Source organism: Scyliorhinus torazame, chromosome 8 (assembly GCF_047496885.1).
Source record: "Scyliorhinus torazame isolate Kashiwa2021f chromosome 8, sScyTor2.1, whole genome shotgun sequence".
In the NCBI taxonomy this organism is placed as follows: Eukaryota; Metazoa; Chordata; class Chondrichthyes; order Carcharhiniformes; family Scyliorhinidae; genus Scyliorhinus; species Scyliorhinus torazame.
In genome coordinates, this window is record NC_092714.1 from 200,122,304 (window position 1) to 200,135,539 (window position 13,236).

Sequence of the window (13,236 nt, forward strand, 5' to 3'; positions counted from 1 at the left end):
TTATTACTGTCACATGTATTAGTATACAGTGAAAAGTATTGTTTCTTGCATGCGGTACAAACAATGCATACTGTACATAGGGAATAAAGGAGAGACTGCAGAATATAATGTTACAGTTATAGCAATGTTTAGAGAAAAGATCAACTTAATACGAGGTAAGTCCATTCAAAAGTCTGATGGCAGTAGGGAAGAAGCTGTTCTTGAGTCAGTAGGTACGTGACCTCAAACTTTGGTATCTTTTTCCTGACGGAAGAAGGTGGAAGAGAGTATGTCCGGGGTGCGTGGGGTCCTTAATTCTGCTGGCTGCCTTTCTGAGGCAGCGGGAATTATAGATAGAGTCAATGGATGGGAGGCTGGTTTGCGTGATGGACTGGGCTACATTCACAACCTTTTGTAGTTTCCTGCGGTCTTGGGCAGAGCAGGCTCCATGCCAAGCTGTGATACAACCAGAAAGAATCCTTTCTATGGTGCATCTGTAGAAGTTGGTGAGGGTCGTAGCTGACATGCCAAATTTCCTTAGTCTTCTGAGAAAGTAGAGTCATTGATGGGCTTTCTTAACTATAGTATCAGCATGAGGGACCAGGACAGGCTGTTGATGATCTGAACACCTAAAAACTTGAAGCTCTTGACCCTTTCTACTTCGTTCCCATTGATGTAGACAGGGGCATGTTCTCCACTACACTTCCTGAAGTCGATGACAATCTCCTTTGTTTTGTTGACATTGAGGGAGAGATTATTGTCATCACACCAGTTCACCAGATTCTCTATCGCACTGCTGTACTCTGTCTCATCATTGTTTGAAATCCGACTCACTACGGTGGTGTCATCAGCAAATTTGAAAATTGAGTTGGAGGGGAATTTGGCCACACAGTCATAGGTGTTTCAGGAGTATAGTAGGGGGCTGAGGATACAGCCTTGTGGGGAACCGGTGTGGAGGAGATCGTGGAAGAGGTGTTGTTGCCTATCTGCGCTTGTAAATAGTTGCACCAAATCACGCCCACCTGACCCCCGGTTGTGAGAGGTGGAACATAATGGGGGGGGGGGGTGAGGTGCAAACTCAGACTTCCAGCCCATTAGTCAGATTGAAATACATGCAAATTGTGGATTTGCATGATGCCGCCGGTGCGGGGAGAGTATTTCACTGAGGCCGCTGGTCCACCATTTTCCACCCAATTGGGAATCCAGCTACCAGCATTGGGCAACAGAGATTCCAGTTCCTAGTGTAATTCCTGATTAAGTACAGAACTGCACCCCCAGTCACTCACAATGACCCCCTAACTCTACCTAACTCTCCCCCACGTCCCCCTGACACAACCATTTACCCCCAACTACATGGCTGCCCCCAGCCTGATGCAACTACCTCTAACCCCACTGACCTGACTAACCCTAGACATGACTACCCCTCTTGACCTGACCCAATGACCCCATGCATCTCTACCCACCTACCTCATTGCCTGCCACCTCATCCACCGGCCATCCTACCCACCTACCATCCCACCCACTTTCCACTTCTTCCAGCTGCCATCTTACCCAGTTAACTCATCCACCCTACCCAATTATCTCATCCACTCACCTACCTATCTATGGCCTACCCATTTACTCATTCATCCACTCACCCATTCACCAACATTCACTTTAGACCTTTAAACCTACTTTATGGCAGCTAATATTGTTAAATGGGGACATGCCTCATCTTTCTCAAAACTCTACATTGTTGTCATAGAGTTCTACAATGGGTGCTGTGTTTCTGAGCCTGGCTTCTCCAGAAATATGAAGACACAGCAAGAAATGCAGAGAAACACCTAGCTGAGGAAAGGTTTGAACAGAGCAGCAATCTGATGATAATTGCCACTTCAAGAAATATCTGGGCCAATGTCGTGCATCAAGTATGGCAAGCAAACAATTTTACTTGAGCAGGTCTCTGGCCGACAATTTGATTTCCATCTGTTCATTCGCATGTTTGAGCACACTTGGTCTAGAATGAGCCAGGAGTGATGAAAACTCCAATTAATCTAAAGGACAACACAATTCAGCACTCAGAATTGAAATATGTCAAGTAAAATCAACCGAGACCCCAAATCTTCATTACTTAACACTCTTTATTTTCATTTCATTTCGGAGTAATAGTTTGAAAATATAAATGTTTATTCCAAAGGATTGCAATCTATAACAGATCCCTTGTTCATTTGAATTTTTCCACTTCGTGCCTAACTGCATAATTGACTTGTCCTGATATTTGGTATTAAGAAAAGGCATCGTCCTGAGCTAAAATGCTTGTACTTGTGTTAATATCGAAACATTAACTGCAGTGCGAGAAAGATCTGAGCGTGCAGTTAAGCATTACAAAGTAAAGGAAAAAAGAAGGTCTTGTGGTGCAGTGTGTAGTGTCACTGCCTCTGAGTCAGAAACTTTGGTTTCAAATCTCACTCCAGGATTTGATGGTCAAGGAATGTGTGCACATACTGTGGCCCAACAGGTCAGTATCAACCTATAAATCCTTCCAACATACGTCAATGACAGTCAGTAAGAGCAGGTGAGATTTCTGGATTCTGGTCAGCCATTTAATTGAAATGAAATTGGAAACTCTACCATCATTATTATTATTCACAGCATGGGTTTGAGAGTGAGAAACTTGGGTGGGAAACAACCGTGTTTAAGTTAAATAAAGGGATTTACAATGAAATGAGGATAGAGTTAGCTAAAGTGCATTGGGGAACAGAGGAATGGGAGAGGAGTTAAACAGATATTTTGCATCAGTCTTTGCAGTGAAAGATAGTTCAAACATCCCATTAATATACAACAGTACGAGGGAGGAATTAAATACCATCACAAGAAAAGTTGCATCAGACAAAGCAATGAGGCTAATGTCAGATAGGTCCCCGGCCCTGATGCTTTGCATCCCAGAATCCTAAAATAAGTCGCTGCAGAAATAAAGAATAAATTAGTTGTAATTTTCCAAAATTCCTTGGATTTTGGAGAAGTACCGGATGATTGGAAAACTGAGGCAAAGAGTTGGTAACTATAGACCGATTAGCCTATCATCTATTGTTGGAAAAATATTGGAATCGATTATTAAGGAAGTTATAGCAGCACATTTGGAAAATCATAAGCTAATCAGACAGAATCAGCATGGCTTCATGAAAGGGAAATCGTGTCTGACGAATTTATTATTTTAGAGGAAGTCTCAACTCGAGTGGATAGAGGGGATCCAGTATATATGGGGCGGGATTCTCTGTCCCGCCACACCAGATTTCTGGTGCGGCACGCTGCCGCGACTCTCTGTCTCCCAGCCGGCCAATGGAGTTTCCCATTGTGGGCAGCCCCACGCTGTCGGCAAATTCCCGGGACGCCAGCGCAACGGAGAATCCCGACAGCAGGGAATCCAGCACATGGTGTATTTGGACTTTCAGAATCATTCAACAAGGTACCTCACAAAAAGTTATGTTATAGGAAAAGAGCCCCTGGTGTTGGAGGTAGTACATTGGCATGGATAGAGAATTGGCTAATGGACAAGAAACAGCGAGTGTGGATAAGGGGTTATTTTTTAGGTTCACACCTGTAACCAACGGGGTTCCACAGGAATCAGTGCTGGGATTGCAACGGTTTACAAGACGTTGCAATCTGGATCCCACCCACAATGCGACCCAGTCTCGCACTGCTAAGTGAGTTTGGAACACACTTAGCCCTGCTGCCGATGGATGTAATGGCCGCCTGGCATCTACCCACCTCACTGAGGAGACCCCAGCCAGGTGCTGCTCAGTACTGGTCCCTACAAACAGGACCAGGCAGAACGATAGCTGGGGCAAGGGGGGGGGGAATATCGGCTGGTCAGCCTCTAGACAGGGTAGCACCCAGGCACTGTTGGTGCCACATGGGCACCTTGGCACTGTCAGCCTGGAACTCTGGCAATGTCACCCTGGGAGTACAACCATTACAATGCCACCCAGGCAACCTGGCAGTGCCAGAGGGAGAGCCAGGAGTAATACCCTACTCCCCCGAGTGGCTCAGCAGGTCAACAACAGGTCAGTCAGTGTGGCCTGGGAGGCAGTGGCAGCAGTTGTCAGCACGGGGAGTGTGACCAGGAAAACCGCCACTCAGTGCCAAAAGAAGATCAATGAGCTCCAATGGGCCGCATGGGTGAGTTGGCAATGACTCCCTGGCACCGGTGCCACCTGCCATCCCTGGATGCCCCCCCCCCCCCCCCGACGACCCTGCACATTGCACCGTCCGCCCCCCAGCACACTATTATACCATGCCCCAACACACACTGGCATCCACCAGGACACCTCACCCATGCCCAGCAGTGGTACACTCGCCTGTTCCCTGCCATGCCAGCCCCCCACCTGTGTTTTATGAAGCGTTTGTCTTTCAATGCCCCTCTCTGTGTTTCCACAAGAGAGGTTGGTGCACAATTGGCTGGAAGGGCCAAGACGGGCAGAGGTTGTCAGGCCTCAGGGTCCTCACCCCCTACGAGGAATGAACCTTGGGGGTTGCAGTGGTGGCCAAGGACAGGTCAGTCCCAGATGTCGAGCTTGGCCTGTGCCACAGAGGTGAGGATCCACCAACCCCACTGCAGATGGTCTGTCACACTTGAATTGTTCATTCCAGCATGATGATCCTCCCCTCTCATTGATCACATGTGCATTCTGCCACAGGATCACCAGCTGGTTCATCCTGAGTTGCCCACTGCCTTCCCCAGGCCCAAGCCCCCGCGGGCTCCCTGCTACTAGACATGCCCCTCCCTCCTCCAAGGTATACGATGTGCAGGTGGTGCATGTGAGCGAGCACTCAGAAGATAGACAGGAGTCAGCAGTGGCAGATATTGAGGAGCACCAGAGCTCAGTCCACAGCAGGTTATTATCACCCTCCTGTCTTGTATATTGACCAGCTGACAGTGTCGACACAGACATCATCCTAGAGTGATGTAACACAGACCCTGGGTTGGTGGAACGTGGCGATGGAGGAGGGGGAAAAGAGGGGGGTGTTGGGCATGGTTGTGGATGGTCAGTGGGATAGGGAAAGGGGAGTACGATGACTGATAATGTCATGTCCTATGAGAAGTGGGCATTGATGATGGCTTCCCTGGTCCTCTGGGCATACCAGACCCTCGCCGCCACTGCCTGTCCTCCATTCTCTGGATGCTCAGGCGGGTCCTCCTTCAGCCCTTCTGGTCCAACTCCTTTTCGGAGATGGCCACCTGTTCCTCCTCCTCCACTTCCAGCATGTTGCCCCGCTTCTATACCAGGTTGTGGAGGGCACAGCAGACCACTAAAAAGTGGGCAACCCTCTGGGGGTTGTACTGCAGTGCACCACCAGGGTGGTCGAGGCATCGGAACTGCATTTTAAGCAGTCCGATGCACCATTCAATGACAGCGCGGGTGGCCACATGGGCCTCGTTATATCAGGTCTCCGCATCAGACTCTGGCCTATGTGCCAGCGTCATTAGCCAGGACCTTAGCAGGTACCCCTTATCCCCAAGAGCCAGCCGGTCACCCTGGGGTGCCCCTCAAAGATGCCGGGATCTTCCTAGGATGTAGCTGTCGCGCACACTCCTTGCGAAGCGTGCACACAAGTCGCTGTGATCTGCCTTCTGAAGTGGGAACTGATGAAGAAAGGGAAAAAATATCACTTGCCCGTGTCATCTTGCTGGCATTAAAAGGGAAAAACAATAAAAAGGAATCAGGCTTTAAATGATTGTAATCTTAAGGTTAGAAGTTAAAAAGTTAATAGGTCATAAACAAAGGCTCAGTTCAGCCAATCTGCAAAACACAACCTGTTTGTTTGAATAAAATTACATTTGAAATTAAAACCTATTATTCTTCAAATGAATACAACAATTGAATCCCAAACCTGATTTTCAATGCAATTTTTGGCAAATTAAGTCCACACTGGGCATATCTGCAAACATCCATTAAATGTGCTCTAAGTTGCTAAGTGATGCTATCAAATAGCTTTATGACCTATCAAATTGTGATTTGAAAATAGTCATCTTCACAAACAGAATTTGGATAGAGAGGATGGAGTATAATGAACAGAAATGAATTCCCATCCCACCAATGTATTTAAATTGATCTTGCAGAACATTTTCTCCTGCTCATCAAACAGCCGAATAACAATTTCAATTTTTTTACGTCCTGATTTGTAAATTTGAATTCTATTCTATTCACAATCATTCATGTGAGGCTGATTCACAACTCAAAAGAGGCTGATTATAAATCAACACTTCTCCTCCAATATACAGAATAACAACAGATACCTTCGGAACCAAAAGATAGTGGGTTAAGGCCTCACTCCAGAGACTTTACAAAGTTTGGGCTGGCATGTTAGTGCGACACAAAGAAAATGTTGCGAGATGCAGTTCTTTCAATGAGATGGTCAACCAAGGCCACATTTGCTCCATCATGTGGATATAAAAGACCTCAAGGCATCATTTCAAAGGAGAGCTGGGGAATTCTCCCAGGATTTGAATACCTTTCTCCCTGAATAACTTTACTAAGAAATCTATCTGGTTATTGTCACATTGTTGTTTGTTGGATCTTGCTCTGTACACATTGAATGTCATGGTTTTCTATGTTACAACAGTGACTATAAGACATAGGAGCAGAATTAGGCCATTCGGCCCATCGACTACACTTCAAAACAATTTCCTTCTCTGTAAAGCACTTTGGGACATCCTGAAGTCTTAAGGTATACAAATGCAAGTCTGTCTTTCTTTCTTTTATGACTGGGGGACATATTAGGCAACTGGTACGTTTCTGACTGTTCAAGAAACATCACAAGTAACAGGCTCAAAAGGTTCTTGAATGTTACAGGAATTCCAAGAATAACTGTACCTTTGACCACGTTGACAGTCATTTTAATCTCTTTCCTCTCACCTCCAGCCCCAACATCAATGTGTCTCGTCTTCTGAAAGCACCGATTGTTATTGGGGCACAACCAGGCCTCAAGTGCCACTCTTCAAATTCGAGCCAAGCGAATACAGCAGGTTATTCAGGACAGGCTTGAGGGGCTGAATGGTCTGCTCCTTTTTTCATCTACAGAGAACATTAGAGTGCAGATTGATTCTTTCCTCCCCTCATGTTCACAGGTGGACAGTTTTCTACAAGAGTATTGGGTGAGATTCCTCCCCATCGCCACGCGCCCACCCTCCCCAACCACCCCTGCAGCATGTGTAGTGGATGGAGAAGGCCCACCACCACCGAGCAGCAGGATCTGCCATTCCCACCGCTGTCAATGGCGTTCCCCTTATTCGCACTCTCCGCTGCTGGGGAATCCACAAAAGGCACGTGCCATAGCCGGGACCGGAAGTTCTTGCTAGTGGGAACAGCCGGTCCAATGGATAAATCAGAAATTAGGACCCTGTCTGAATTTTAACCACATCCCAGTGAATGGATTCCAATCATACCACCCAAGTTACAATTTCAACTGAGATAAGTTAATTCAGCAGAGTCTGGGGAAGCTATTAGTAACTTTACAAATTGCTTGGCCTAATACAACATTGAATAAGGTTTTTTAAACTACTTGGCCATCAGAGGAGCTGCCATTATAATGACATTACCAGCTGCGTTTGTGAGCTGCCTGATTCGAGTTTTGCCAATTGATGCACGATCAATGACCACTAAAGCGAGGTTGTAGTCCAACTGAAGGCTTTAATAACCTAGATGTTTCCCCCAGTAGCTCAGGTACAGAATGAAGGCTGCTGGGGCGGCACGGGCTCTTATACCCCTCAATGCAGGGCGTTGCTACCATACAGCTTGACCAATAGGAAACATACAATATCTACCAATGGTGTTCCAGAATTACCAGGTACCGTAATACCTCTACACAGACTATCACATTAACCCCATGTTAAAAAAGAGTCCGGCGGGGGTGGTGGCCTGAAAGTGCAACATGGTAACATGGTAGAAATTATAGTTATGGAGGTACCGTAATACCTCCGTACAGCATTTTGTAACTATTTACAATTCTATTTACTATTTACAATTTATGATTCATCATTAACTATAGACTTTAAAATGAAGCAATCAGTCAATCGGGGGCCCTGGTCGTCCTCTGTGATCGTCGGCGCTTCGGTGGTGACTCCGGAGGAGGCTCGGACAAATGTGACTCCAGGGGCGTGGCCTCTATCTCTGTGGCAGCTTCGACACCCCGAGACGGCGCTGGTGGTGAAAATGGTTGACATGGGAAGGGAGCATCTGCGGGGTGGGTCGGTGGGTGAGGGGGCCTAGATGGGGCAGGCGGAAGGACCGATCCTCCTGTAAGGTGCACTGGTAGGAGGGAGGGTCGGACTGGTGGCTGGGGTGTACGTGGGGCTCCGGCGGATGCCAGGTCTCGTAGGGAGACCGTATCTTGTCGGCCGTCGGGGTACGCCACGTAGGTGTACTGGGGGTTAGCGTGGAGAAGATGGACCCTCTCGACCAATGGGTCCGACTTGTGTGCCTGCACGTGTTTTCGGGGCACGATGGGTCCGGGAGCTGCCAGCCAGGGCAGGAGCGAGGTCCCAGAGGAGGACTTCCTGGGGAAGACAAGGAGACATTCGTGAGGTGCTTGGTTGGTTGTGGTACAAAGCAGTGAGTGACCAGATGGAGTGGAGGGCATCCGGGAGGACTTCCTGCCAGCGGGAGACAGGGAGATTCCTGGACCATAGGGCCAGTAGACGGTCTTCCAGACCGTTCTGTTCTCCCTCTCTACCTGTCCGTTTCCCCGGGGGTTGTAACTGTTCGTCCTGCTCGAGCGATGACCTTGCTGAGCAGGAATTGACGCAGTTCGTCGCTCATAAAGGAGGACCCCCTATCACTATGTATGTAAGCGGGGAAACCGAACGGTACAAAGATGCTATGGAGAGCCTTGATGACGGTGGTTGCAGTCATGTCGGGGCAGGGGATGGCAAATGGGAACCGGGAGTACTCGTCAATCACGTTCAGGAAGTACGTGTTGTGGTGTGGAGGGGAGGAGTCCATGCTGAGGCGTTCAAAGGGACGGGAAGCCTTTATCAGGTGCACTTTCTCTGGTCGGTAGAAGTGCGGTTTGCACTCCGCGCAGATTTGGCAGTCCCTGGTGGCTGTCCTGACCTCCTCGATGGAGTAGGGCAGGTTGTGGGTCTTGATAAAGTGGAAAAAACGAGTGACCCCCGGGTGGCAGAGGTCCTCGTAGAGGGCTCGGAGGCGGTCCACTTGTGCATTGGCACATGTGCCGCGCGACAGGGCATCAGGAGGCTCGTTTAGCTTCCCGGGACGATACAAGATCTCGTAGTTGTAGGTGGAGAGTTTGATCCTCCACCGCAAGGTCTTATTGTTTTTTTATCTTGCCCCGCTGTGCATTATCGAATATGAAAGCAACCGACCATTGGTCAGTGAGGAGAGTGAATCTCCTGCCGGCCAGGGAATGCCTCCAATGTCGCAAGCTTCTACTATGGCCTGGGCCTCCTTTTCGATTGAGGAGTGGCGGATTTCGGAAGCATGGACGGTACGTGAGAAGAAGGCCACGGGTCTGCCCGCTTGGATGAGGGTGGCCGCCAGAGCTACGTCAGACGCGTCGCTCTCGACCTGGAAGGGGAGGGACTCATCGATGGCATGCATCGTGGCCTTTGTAATGTCTGCTTTGGTGCGGCTGAAGGCCTGGCGGGCCTCTATCGACAGGGGAAAAGCTGTGGATTGGATCAGGGGACGGGCCTTGTCCGCATAGTTGGGGACCCACTGGGCATAGTAAGAGAAAAACCCGAGGCAGCGCTTCAGGGCCTTGGAGCAGTGAGGGAGGGGGAACTCCATAAGGGGGCGCATGCGTTCAGGGTCGGGGCATATAACTCCATTTCGCACTACGAAGCCGAGGATGGCTAGGTGGTCAGTGCTAAACACACATTTATCCTTGTTATATGTAAGGTTAAGGATCTTTGCGGTCTGGAGCAATTTTCGGAGGTTGGTGTCGCGGTCCTGCTGGTCGTGGCCGCAGATGGTGACATTATCGAGATACGGGAATGTTGCCCATAAACCGGACCGGTCAACTATTCGGTCCATCTCACGCTGGAAGACCGAGACCCCGTTGGTGACACCGAAGGGAACCCTTAAGAAGTGACAGAGCCGCCCACCTGCCTCGAAGGCAGTGTACAAGCGGTCACTAGTGCGGATGGGGAGCTGGTGGTAGACGGACTTAAGATCCACCGTGGAGAAGACCTGGTAATGCGCGATCCTGTTTACCAGGTCGAATATGACGGGGGAGAGGGTACCTGTCCAGCTGCGTAAAGCTGTTGATGGTCTGACTGTAGTCGATGACCATCCTATGCTTCTCCCCGGTCTTTACCACCATGACTTGAGCTCTCCAGGGACTGTTGCTAGCTTCAATGACTCCTTCCCTCAGTAGCCTTTGGACCTCTGACCTAATAAAGATCCGACCCTGGGCACTGTACCGTCTGCTCCTGGTGGCGATGGGTTTGCAATCTGCGGTGAGGTTCGCAAACAGGGAAGGTGAATCGGCCTTGAGAGTCGGAAGGCCGCAGACAGTGAGGGGGTTATAGGGCCGCCGAATTAGAAAGTTAGACTTTGGAGATTACACTGGAAGTCTAAACCTAGGAGTGTGGCCGCGCAGTGGTGGGGAAGGACGTAGAGACGGTAATTTTTTGCTACTCAAAACCCCTTTATCTCTACTGAGTGGGAACTGGAGGCCAGGGAGATTTTTTGATTAACGGGGTGGACAAGGAGAGAACAGCTCCTTACCGTGTCGGGGTGTATGAAGCTCTCCGTGCTCCCAGAGTCGATTAAACAGGACATCTCATGCCCGTTGATTAGTACTGTTGTTGTAGCAGTTGAGAGTGTTCGAGGCCGGGACTGATCCAGGGTCACCGAGGCTAATCTCAGCAGTTGAGTGTTCTCTTCGGGCGGTGTGCGGTCAGCCGAGCTGTGGTCCTGGGAGTCCATCCAAGATGGCGGCTCCCATTGGTCGCACATGGCTGGGGGTGCACAAAATGGCGGCGCCCATCCATCGAACGTGGCGTCCACAGGACAAGATGGCGGCATCCGGGGGCCGCACATGGCCCTGGAGTAGGCAGATGGCGGTGCCCACTGGCCGCACGGGGACCGTGGAGAGGTTTGTGGTGGTGGTCCGCATTCACCGCCGGAGACCGTGGCGACCGCACGGGTCGGGCATACCACCACGAAGTGGTCCTTTTTACCACATCCCTTGCAGGTGGATGCGTGGGCCGGGCAGCGCTGCTGGGGGTGCTTGGCATGCCCGCAAAAGAACCAGCGGGGCCCCCAGGGGTTGCCAGGCCGCCTTGCAGCACAAGCTTGTGGGGGGATGGGGGATGTCTCGGGGTCGGCTGCGGGGGGGGTTCCACGCTGTCCAGGGGGCTGCCGCGCGGTCGGGAATGTAAGTGCGGGCGTTTCTGTAGGCCACATCCAGGGAGCCTGCAAGGGCCCATGCCTCCTTGAGGCCGAGGGTGTCTTTTTCCTGCAATCGCTGGCGGATTTGGGAGGACAGCATACCTGCCACAAAAGCGTCCCGGATCAAGAGTTCTGTGTCGTTGCTCACCAAAACTTGCGGGCAGCTGCAGTTTCTCCCCAACACCAGGAACGTACGGTAGAATTCTTCCAGCAATTCCCCAGGGATTTGCCGCCTCGTTGCTAGCTGATGTCGGGCGTAAACCTGGTTTACCGGGCGAATATAATGTCCTTTTAGCAGCTCTATTGCTGCATCGAAGTCTTCCGCGTCCTTGATGTGGGTGTAAATTTCAGGGCTCACCCTCGAGTGCAGGACTTGCATTTATTGTTCTCCCATGGGTGTGTTTTCGGCCGTTCCGAGATATCCTTTAAAACACGCCAGCCAGTGCATGAAGATTGCCGCTGAATTTGCTGCTTGGGGGCTGAGTTGCAGACACTCTGGCTTGATTCGGAGCTCCATCCTTTTAAATCTAGCTTATTAAATTGATGCACAATCAATGACCAGTAAAGCAAGGTTGTAGTCCAACTGAAGGCTTTAATAAGCTAGATGTTTCCCCCAGCATCTCAGATACAGAATGAAGGCTGCCGGGGCGGCACGGGCTCTTATACCCCGCCTTGCAGGGCGGAGCTACCATACAGCTTGACCAATAGGAAACATACAATATCTACCAATGGTGTTCCAGCATTACCAGGTACCGTAATACCTCTACACAGACTACCACACCAATACAGCTTATTGGTTGTATTGCTGTGTTTTATTTCTTGGCACAATAAATATGGCCACCATATTTTGCTTTACGGCTTCACATCACATTTTCTTGCCCAAAACGATAACAATAGGCGCAGTAATAAATTCAGTAGTTGTTGACAAGAGGAATGTTCCACAGGGCTAAAACAATCCTGGTTGTGTCCATTGAAAGTTAATTACACAACATTGAACAAAGTCCAACCAAAGCAATGAAAATTACACATGGAAATACATAGCGGTTACAGCTAAATCTGACCATCCTGCCCAGTTTGTTTTAACATTAACACTCAATGAAAACGGTGTTAATCACATTTACCCAACCGGTTCACATATTGCTTTATCTCTTTCATCCAAAGGCCTAAACAATCTTGATTATTGGTGTATCTTTTGCTTCACCCATGAATCCTTAAAATGAATTCCCCAGCTTTGCCACTCTCCGAAAATAATTTCCTTTTGCTCGCTGTTCTAAGTTTCCAGGGGTGGGGTTGGAGCAGAGCAGGAGGGTGACAAAAATACCAGTGCTGGTTAGAGTACTGATCTCCAGACACCAGGGAAGGGAGAGGGTGGTCCCAAGATCTCACCTGACTCATTAGCCATGGAATTAAGGCTGTTCTAGAGCTGATTAAGTGTTTGTTGAGGGGCCTATTCTGATCTTGATATTGGTGGATGGCCTACTTGCACTGTTTGAGATAGACCAGATGAATGGATGTGGTATCATGTCAGTCATGGCTGGCTCACAGAATCATGAAAGTGTGAGCAGAGCAGAGGGGGACTCGACCGCTTGAACATATGTGCCATTGCATCAGCACAGGTTGCAGGAGGTTATCTTCTCTCTGGCATTGTGGAAGTCAGAAGAGGAGTAAGGTTAAAGCATTACTGGGGATGGAGGCAGCTAAGCACAAGGAAGTGGAGCTGGTAGTGAGGTCACAACTCTCAGTACCAAGTCTGCAGGAAGGGAAGAGCCCTGAGCATCAGATGGGCAGAAGAGAGGGACAAGGCCTAGGAAGAGCCCTCAGCATAGGATCTACCAGGCAAGAAGGAGCCATCCTGAGATGA